Source organism: Oreochromis aureus, linkage group 3 (assembly GCF_013358895.1).
Source record: "Oreochromis aureus strain Israel breed Guangdong linkage group 3, ZZ_aureus, whole genome shotgun sequence".
Lineage (NCBI taxonomy): Eukaryota > Metazoa > Chordata > Actinopteri > Cichliformes > Cichlidae > Oreochromis > Oreochromis aureus.
The window spans coordinates 66,552,743-66,562,543 of record NC_052944.1 but is presented as its reverse complement, the minus strand read 5'-3'; the positions used below and the strand labels follow the sequence as shown (position 1 = coordinate 66,562,543).

Below are 9,801 nucleotides of genomic sequence, written 5' to 3'. Positions count from 1 at the left end.
CTTGTTAAGTTCGCGTCTCTGTGTTATGTTTCCTGTTTTACTTTGAAAGTCCGTGTTTCATGTTAGTGTATCTGGTTTTGCTTTCCTTGTCTCGTTAGTCCTGATTTGCCCCAGCTGTGTTTCCCTCCTGTTGCCCATTCCCTGATTGCTCCCTCTATGTATTTAAGCCCTGTGTTTCAGTTTGTCATTGTCGCAATCTACCCTTATCTTGCTGTGTGTTCTGTCTATGTAAGTGTATTTTGTATTCTTAGTTTTGTTACACTTTTGAGTTCAGGATTTATGCTGTTTTGAGTTCACGTCTGTCTCCGTAGTCTGCACTTTGGGTCCTTTTCCTGTCAACACACATCCAACACCTAACAGAAGATCGCGACCAGAACATGGACCCAGCAGACTCCGTATGGTATCGGCGACCCGCAGTTTCTGCCTTCCTCAAGGAGAGCGTGAGGCAGGAGGCTAAGCATGCCCAGGAGCTCCAGTCACCCTTCTATGGGTCTCGTTTGGCTTTCGGAGGGCCCCGCAGCCTCCAAACCGCCATAGCTACGGCCGAGCCGGCACCTATGCCTCGGAGGATCAGATTGAGCACGTGCTCGTTCTCTCCGGTCGCTACACCTCCGCCTCCACCCCCGGATTTCCAGTCCAACAAGAGGGTTAAGCAGCGAAGAAAGGATTATGTGACGTCGGACGCTAGACTCACTCCGCTGCATTCCTTCCCTCTGTTTTTGGGTCTGCAGCGTTCTGAGCTTCATAAACTCTCTGATTCTTCATTGCAGCCCGGTCCGTTGAAGGATTTGCAGCCCAGTTGCCACCTCCACTTCCCGGAGGCGGCGCGCTCACACCGTCACCACTCTTTCTCTGTGGAACAACTCCCAGTGGTGAGTTATAAAGACTGCTTTCGTTCCTCTGAGCTGGGAAAAGACAATCATATGAACACTGCTAAAACAGACTGTTAAGACTATTAGACATGGTGGTGGTAGGAAGCTAAAAAACATTTTGGAGGATTCTGTTTTCTGACCCTGCTCCTTCGCCCAGTTGTGTTCCTGCTCCCAGGGCGGCTCGGGCCCAGCATTCCCCTGCACCTGTTTCAGTGCTTCAGGTGAGGGAGGCTGCGGTCCAGCTGGTCCCTGCTCCGGTGCCTGTCGCGGCACCCGTACCTTCTCCTCGGGTGGGAGAGGCCGGTATCCGGCAGGTACCTGCACCTGTTTCTGACCTCGCTGGAGGCTCGGGTGAGCCCGTCCGGTGGTTTTCTTCAGGTTCTGGAGACTCAGGGGAACTAGCTCAGCTTACTGCTATCCACCACCTAACCCACCATTACTACCATCGTTACAACAGTCAATAGAACTTAAACTTCTATCCATAGCTCGAACATTAGCTCACATCTCAGCTCAGTCGCCTGCTCAGTTACCACCTGCCTCGCCTGGAGGGTCCGAGGGGCCCGTCCAGCCTTTGTCTGCCTCCGCTGGGGGGTCCAAGGGGCCCGCCCAGCCTTCGTCTGCCTCCGCTGGGGGTTCTGGAGAACCGCACCAGCCTTCTGCCTCCGCTGGAGGGTCCGAGGAACCGTTCCAGCCTCCTGCCTCGTCAGCTGGGGGTCTTGGAGGACCCAGCCAACACATCCTCATCTCTACTGACCGTTCCGGGGAGACTGTTCAGCCACCACCTACATTGCCGCCTGCAGCGCCCACATCGTCGCTTGCAGCGTCCCCGCCTGCGGCAGCGGCAGCAACATCCACGCCGTCGCCTGTTCCAGCTTCAGCGTCGCCTGCAGCAGCCTCCTCATCAGCTTCGGCGTCGCCTGCAGCGCCACCATCTCCGGCTCCCACGCCGTTGCCTGCGGCTTCGCCTTCGCCCGGTCCGGCCTCGGCTACAGCTTCGCTTGGTCCTGCCTCGGCCACGCCGACGTCTGGACCACATCCTGCGCCTCTACAGTGCCGGCCTCCTTCCAGGCCTCTGATTGCACGTCCTGTCCGGCCTGCTCGTCCTTTCTGGCCCCCTTCCAGGCCGATGACTGGACGTCCTCGCCGTCGTGGACGGCCTCCTGACCTGCTCCGTCGCCGCCGGTGCCTCCCGCCCGACCGGCCTCCTGACCTGCTCCGTCGCCGCCGGTGCCTCCCGCCCAACCGGCCTCCTGAACTTTTTTTCCTGGACTCTTGGGCCGTCGTCCTCCGGGCCGGCCCCCTGAACCGCCCGGATTTGGACTGTTATGCCGTCGACCTCCGGGCGGCCCCTGAACCTTTTTTGAGGCTGTTGCCTGGGCCTCTGCGCCTTTAAGTGGGCAGTTTTGTTTTCTTTTGGACTGTTCCTGGGCCTCAGTGCTGTTTTGGACTTTGTTCCCTGTGTTTTGGTTTCTGGCTCCTTGTGTTTTGTTTGGTCCCTCCATCCGGTTTCCCCGCCGCCCACCCTGGTTGGGGTGTGTCTTGTGCAGCGTGTGTGCGTGTGCGTGTGTGTGTGTTTTTCGTTTTAGGAGGACAATTTTCAAGACAAATCAAAGAGCTATGAGGACCCTCTGTTACAGGAGGACATTTTGCTGTCCTCATAAAATTAACCTTTAAAACAGTTTCTGGGCATGTTTTAATACCCAAAAGTGTTTTTCTCAAAAGTCTTTGTAAACCAAAACTTGACATGTGTTGTATATTTGTGTGTCCGCCACTGCCCCTGTCGGTTGGAGTTGTCCCGCATGCCGCACACACAAGCGCGGAAATTATACACGGCGGGACATTATACACATCGCATGAAATGGAAGCTGCGCATGCGCATTTTAGTATTACCCATTTAGACCGTTGATATTTACATCAATGATTTAGACTGACTGATTGGGCGCTTCTTATTCATCCATCAATTTTGGCAGAGTTTTGACACGCTTTGGAGAAAAGGTAAGAAGGTAATTATAAAACTTAAAAGGCGGACGTTCTGACAGACAGTGCTTTAGAGCGAACACGCGGAACTGTTCACGGAGGTCACAGCAACACGCAGGCGGGATTCCCGGACTGTCCCAAGCACCGGGATCGTTTTTTTTTTTTTTTTTTTTTTTTGTACCCTGGCCTAATCTCATCACTTGTTTCAAGGTAAGAAATTCAAAAAACATTTTGTTTTGCTCTCTTATAGTTGTGTTGATGAAGCACATTATTCCTGAGAGATCTAAAGCTTAGTTTGACAGACAGGTTTAGGCTAAGTCAGAGTTAGGCTTTAGTTAAATTAGGACATTTAAGCATCTTTAATATCTGCAAGTGCATGCTTTCTGTTAAAACAACTCAGACATCAGCCTTGTCTGTGTCTGTTATGTGAATGTAATGAAAGCATAGAACTCAATTGAAACAGTTTCAGTATCCATGCTATTAGTGACATAAGAAAAATTGGGTGGAGCATGTCAGATACTTGACTTAATCAACACAGGTGGAACACAGTCAAGTTAATCTGCACAAATACAGCCTCGCCCCCATCCATTTATCTGTTAACCAGAATCCCTCAGGACTCATCACCAAACTAAAATAACCTTAAACTAATAATACGCTAACATGGGGGTGCTTCTCATTCAGGCTTTACTAATGCCCTTGTAAGCATAAAGGCTTGAAGTTTTGATGTTGTTTACATTTTATCTTAATTTCCTTAGCAAATCATGTCACGGAGAACCACTCCCCTTCAGGATGCCATTAATCACATCCTTGCAAGAAGAGACAAGAATTCAATGTTAGAAATCAAATTTATTAATTCAGTTAAAGGTGAGTGACTTTGACACACTGCAGGCTAGACTGAGGGTTACGCATCACCAGTGGTGACCTGTACAAACATCAATATAAATTAAAGGTATTTTAATAATAATTTAGTTATTAGCGAGCCTGGCTATTTATGTTTTCTGCACTTGGACATGTTTTCTTTATTATATATGTAGAATTGAAAAAAAGCACAACATTGCATACTTGCAATTTACAGATATACATATTTAATGAATTGATTATTTGCAGTGCTGCCACGCCTGTGTCTCTAATATGGTTGTGTCTTCAGGTCGTGGCATCTTCACTTTAGCCAATTTCAAACAAGGAGACTTTGTGGTCGAGTATAGAGGGAGCTTATTGATGCAACTGAAGCTGAACACAGGCGTAACCTGTACCCCAGCGCATGTTCAGTCTTCATGTTTGAATTCATATGGAAGCAGAAGACATTGTGGTAAATTCAAAATGACTGAATGTTTACATTTCTATTACAAGGTCAGGATTTCTGAAGCAAACATCTCATATTGCTCTTTAACGAGTCCTTACCTCTAGTACCCGGCCCGTCAGTCCCCAGAATCTATAGAAGGGGAGTGACGGACCCGTGGAATAGCGGGATCTCATTCTTACTAAGGCTCCATCATTTCCGGTGACCCTGTGGTCCCGGGAACTCATGATACTGGGGACTGACGGGACTCCCACATATGCTGAGGGCCCGTTGGTCCCGTATTCAACCTCTGTGTGCCTTCTCTAATACACACTCATGGGCGTAATGTGCGGGGTTAGAGGGGTAATATTATAAGCCTACATTTTACAGCTAAGACAGTGTGCTCACGCTGCTGTGAAGATTTAAAATATAATATAGAGATAGAAAATTCAAATGGCCAGGGCTGAATGAGCGGCCCTGTGTCTGTCTTGCATTTGGCACATGTGGACACGGAGACTCGTGCACTGTTATACTGTGTCCAAAACTACTGTATAATATGTACAATGCCAAAATAGTACATGTCAAGTGTTCTGTCTGTGAGGTAGGTAGATGGATGGCTTGATGGATGGTGAAAAACCTTTCAACACAAAAATAAAGAACATTTCATTAATCATTCAGATAAATTAAATGCATTATACAGAAGACAAATGAAATAAAAATATACACTTCAGTAAAGCCACTTTTGTCTAAACTATCATTTATCCTAGTTTTAGTTTTACATTCATTAGTTTTTAAATCAGAGGTGAGTAATTTCAAACAACGAAGATGAAATAAACTGGTCTACCTTGCATTTTTTACACTTTCTGTAACAATTACATTTTAAAGTATACATTTTAGAGTTTACAAATATTTTAATAAAGACTTTAACCAAGGATTTTCTTTTACAAAGAATTATTTTCTTATCTTAAATTAAACCAAACATATTTACACTAGTTTTAAGATTTAACCAAGGATTTGGGGTAATTAATTTTAGTATTAATTAACATAAATGTGTGGAAACACTATCTACATAAACAATTTATTCAAACTTAAACATTTATTTTAATATCAATATAATTTTTAAACTTAAATGCAGTAACTATTTCCCAAAGCATAAATACATTTCCACAATTGAGCTTCCATAGTTCCCAAACATATAAGCAGCAAATATGAGTCCGAGCTTACCGATAGCCCGTCTAACTCAGTCTTCCTCACAGTGGAAAGTGGATTGTGCTTGGTTTGCTGTCCTCTCAGTATGTCGCACTCGGGTCAAATGACTGCTGCATGCATTTTAAGGTCTACTAGGCACGCCCGCCCTTGATTGCTCTAATTCAACTCACCTGGCGGAGCAGTGCGCACCAGGCTGCGCTTAGCTGTAGATTGCACAAGGTCTAATCAGCGGCCACGCGAAGCAGCAGCAGCACAGAGCAGGTAGTGGGCAAGAGGAGGAAGAGAAGAGAAGAGTAACAGCCACACCTACTAGGTCAGCGCGACAGTACAACAAAACCACGTTTAAGCTCTAAGCACAAGTAGAAGCGCAAACACTTATCTCAGTCAGAAAGCAACACGTCCTTGACTGATGGACCCTCTTTAACTTATCAACTATGCATTTAACAACTAAACTTGTATTGGATGTTGTGTTTGTGTTGGTGCTTAAAAATTATAGTATAGTTCATAGGCGTGTCACTATAAATGTTTGTTTAATGTATGTTTCCAAATTTGCAGTATTGATGGAGCACTTGAAGATGGGTCATTTGGGCGACTAGTAAACGATGAACACAGGACACCAAATTGCAGAATGAAGTTGATTGAAGCAGAAGGAAGCTGCATCTCTGCCTTTTTGCACTGAAGGAAATGCGGCAGGAAGTGAAATTACTTATGACTATGGTGGGAAAGAATGGCCCTGGCGGAAAAAGGTGGGTCATTTAAAAAAAAATTCCCCTATGAATTGTTGTTTAAAACCTACATATCTAGATGTCACAATTAGGGGCTGCAACTAACGATTATTTCAATAATCGATTAGTTGTCGATTAATCGATTAGTTGTTTCAGCCCTAGTCACAATATTTAAATGTCCTCTTGGTGGTATTCAATCTGGTTTAACTAAATCTTGAATTTGTATGACTTTCCCAAGTGATGATTGCAAGCTTATCTGTTTTGTGTCCCTCCACAAGTGTGTTTTACTGAGTGGCCACACACTGGAGGTGAAACAGTGAAAGCATCAGTTTGAGCTCAGATGTCATTATGAGGCTGATGGACAGTGTCCTTGAAAACCTTGGGTTTTCTGTGTCAGACATATACATGCACCTTTTACTCAGTCACTTTAGCTTCTTAGTATTGTCTTACTTTGGCTTCACTTAACTAGGTAAGGGTTAATCACTCTGTTTCCTTGCAGTTAGGGTGAGAGTTAGAACTGTATTTAACTGAAGGTGAAACAGAAAATGCTTAACTATGTGTGTGTGTCTGACACAGACAAACTCAAGGTATGTGAGAACACTGTCCTGACATCTGACCTCAAACTGAGTCTTTCACTGTTTCATCTCCAGTGTTTGGGATACTCAGAAAAACACACGGGTTGAGGGGACACTGGTTAGAAAAAAGACCACTCGTAGTGGATTAAATACATTTCCACTGTAGCTGCCAGATGTTTACAATATTTGTTCTACTTTTCATACCCAGCTAAAGATCGCAAGCATCCCTTCTGGTCAACAGTGTGTTGCAGAGCCTATTGCCCATGACGTGGAGCACCATGTGATCTCTACAGACTCATTCACAGGTGAGTCCCTGCTTGAGTAAGCACTACCTGTTAAACCCTGGGGTCTTGCAAAGCACTATGCCTCCATGTCTTGTGTTCTCTTCTACAGACAGAGAATTAAGAGCAGAGTGTCAGTCATCTAGACCTACAGCAGACAACTCTGAGCATGAGGTTAGCATGGATTCATCTGTTTACTAAAGATTGTATCAATGTGTAGTTTGGTAAATAGTGTGGTTTGTAAAGATCATGTTTATCAATTGATTACAATTATACTGCATGTACAGTCTTTAAATCATTGTAAGTACAGGTAGTCATCATTTAACATTGCATTTCCCTCTCAACATCATTTGGGTGTTTTAAGGTTTGACTGAGAGTGTCCCTCTTGATCAGATGGACACTGTACCATTGATGCTTGTTCATCTTTGCATCTTTTAGGTGCATTCTGTTGGAGGTCAGCGTGGCACTTCTTCTCTGAAAGAGTTAATTGGTGAAGGTGGTGTCCAGTATCAGGAGTTGTCACCCCAAGCGTTCTCAGAAGAACTTACCAGTGGTCAGTTTTGAGTAAATGTTGTTAACTTCTGGCAATGCATGACATGCCTGAAGGTTTGCTGCATGAAAAATGTGCCAGTATTGGGACATTTCTGATGATTCTATAGTGTCTTGATGGATATTTTGAGTAGAATTGTAACAGTCAGGGATGTGAATTGATTGCGTTATGCGTAGATGTGTTTTTTTTTTTGACTTAACGAAAGTCAAGCACTGAATCTCCTTGTGTTCCCTTGTACAGAGAGCAAATCGAAAGAGGTGCCACAATCATCCAGAGCTGTGCCTAATGACTCTGCTTGTGAGGTGAGTTGAAATTGACCTTTGTTTTAAAATTGACCAATGGTTAGAAGTGTTATGGTGTTTACATGAAACTCCATTTTGAGTATTTTAGCAAACATCTGGCAGCGGTGGTGGAAATGTCCTCTATGTAGAACAGGAGGTCTTTTCTAACCACAGTGTCCCATTAACAAGTGTGTTTTACTGGTGGCCACACACTGGAGGTGAAACAGTGAAAGCATCAGTTTGAGCTCAGATGTCATTATGAGGCTGATGGACAGTGTCCTTGAAAACCTTGGGTTTTCTGTGTCAGACATATACATGCACCTTTTACTCACAGTCACTTTAGCTTCTTAGTATTTTACTTTTGCTTCATCTAAATAGATTCCCCTCTCTCTAACTCACAAATCTCAGGAATTGAATAGATATGCTTCACTATTTTATCTAAAAAGTAACTCCTATCTCCCTTTCCATCTCTCCTGAAGGATTGGTAGAAAATATGTAAAACGGTCAAACATTATTTTTAATTAGGTCATAAAATATTTGGGTAACAATGTTTTGTTTCATTTCATGTTTTAAATTTTTTCCAGTGTACAATTCATAGGCTGGTATTTGAATCGGTGAAACTTGACAAATGCGGGATATGCCATTCACCTTTGACAGCTATCAGATGGCACGGTCTAAGATACAAGCGTAAGTGTATTATTTATCTTGTGTTAATTAATGCATTTTTCACTATACCATAAGTTACCATGAGTCAGGTCTACATTTTCATATGTAAAGAATAAAAAAAAATCACTTCAAAGTTTTATTGCAATGGTTTGAATTGATGATACACAGTGTAATGGCAGATACTATCACATATCATGCATTTGAGTTTGTCTGCTTAGTGTGGCAGAGAACAGAGAGCATACTGTAATAATGTATATTGCCCTCTTACTCTTTGTTGATTAGACTGTTGAACTTTACAACTTTAAATCTTTGTTTCACTCTTTCAACATGAAGCTCATATAAGCTAAATAAGCATCTCACACAGCATAAGGCATGCCGGTCCGGGTCAAGGGTCACGACTACCCAGCGTGCATCGTAAACAGTAAACACGGCCGCGTGTGATAGCGATATTGAATATTTTGAGCGTCCTAAAGTCAATGTTTTAAAAATTTGGTGCGAAACGGGGATACAGTGCTGCTGGGAAGAGAAAGAAAGAACTTCGTGGCCCTCGCTTGGGCGTTTTCACTACAAAAAGCCCTATAGTTTTAACAAAACAGCAGGAGGCGGGAGGCTATGCTACCTTGGATATAAGTCTCTGCTCGAGATCGAGACTGACAGTTGTCAGATGACAATTCCAGATCCCTTAGAGCTGAGAGAAGGTTGGTACAATGAATCGACAGCTGCAAATAAACTTTCACTTTCAAAGCCTCATATCCGGAGCCATCAGCCTCTGTGGTGCCGGAGGCGCTCGTCTTGAGGGTTTGGCCACTGACGTCTGGCAACCCTGGCACAGCACTTCCCGTAGGCCTATATCCATGGATGTATTAAAAGAACCAAGCCTATATCTGACGGAGAAGTATAATTCAGCCTTTACATCGTGGGTAGTGGTGTACTCTGACCCGGCCGCGCCGTGCATGCGTACTGACAATGCTGATTTAGCTTATTTGTGATGTTACAATGCAAAACCACAGTTCCTGATTTGATCTGTTATATAAAGATAAAGCAAAATGCACAAATGTTTAATTATATTTAAGAGAGTATCAACATGTATGAAGTAAACTGCCCTCAAGTCTGTTTGTCATTCTGTAATTACACATATACACACAAACTTGGAAGATGATGTTTGATGATAATAAACCCTTTGAGTAAACATTGCATCAAACTTGCAAACTTCTTACAATGTCAATATAGGAAGCCCAATAAGGTACTGGGTCTGATTAATCCAGACCTATTCAATAGATCAATCAGGCAATTTGCAATACAAATGCTTGATGGTGTCTCTACACATTTTCAATGACTTTTTAGTAGAAGTCCTTTTCATCTCAATCCTTATTAATTAATGTAGGG

At 43.8% G+C, this 9,801-nt stretch overlaps 1 long non-coding RNA gene across 1 annotated transcript; it reads left to right on the top strand.

The window, feature by feature from the left end:
- The first annotated feature begins 6,023 nt into the window (after positions 1-6,023).
- LOC120437366 lies at positions 6,024-8,428 on the top strand. Its single transcript, XR_005611057.1, has 6 exons — positions 6,024-6,083; positions 6,846-6,942; positions 7,031-7,092; positions 7,357-7,471; positions 7,709-7,770; positions 8,334-8,428. It is a non-coding gene; the product is annotated as an uncharacterized LOC120437366 (long non-coding RNA).
- Positions 8,429-9,801: the final 1,373 nt, after the last annotated feature.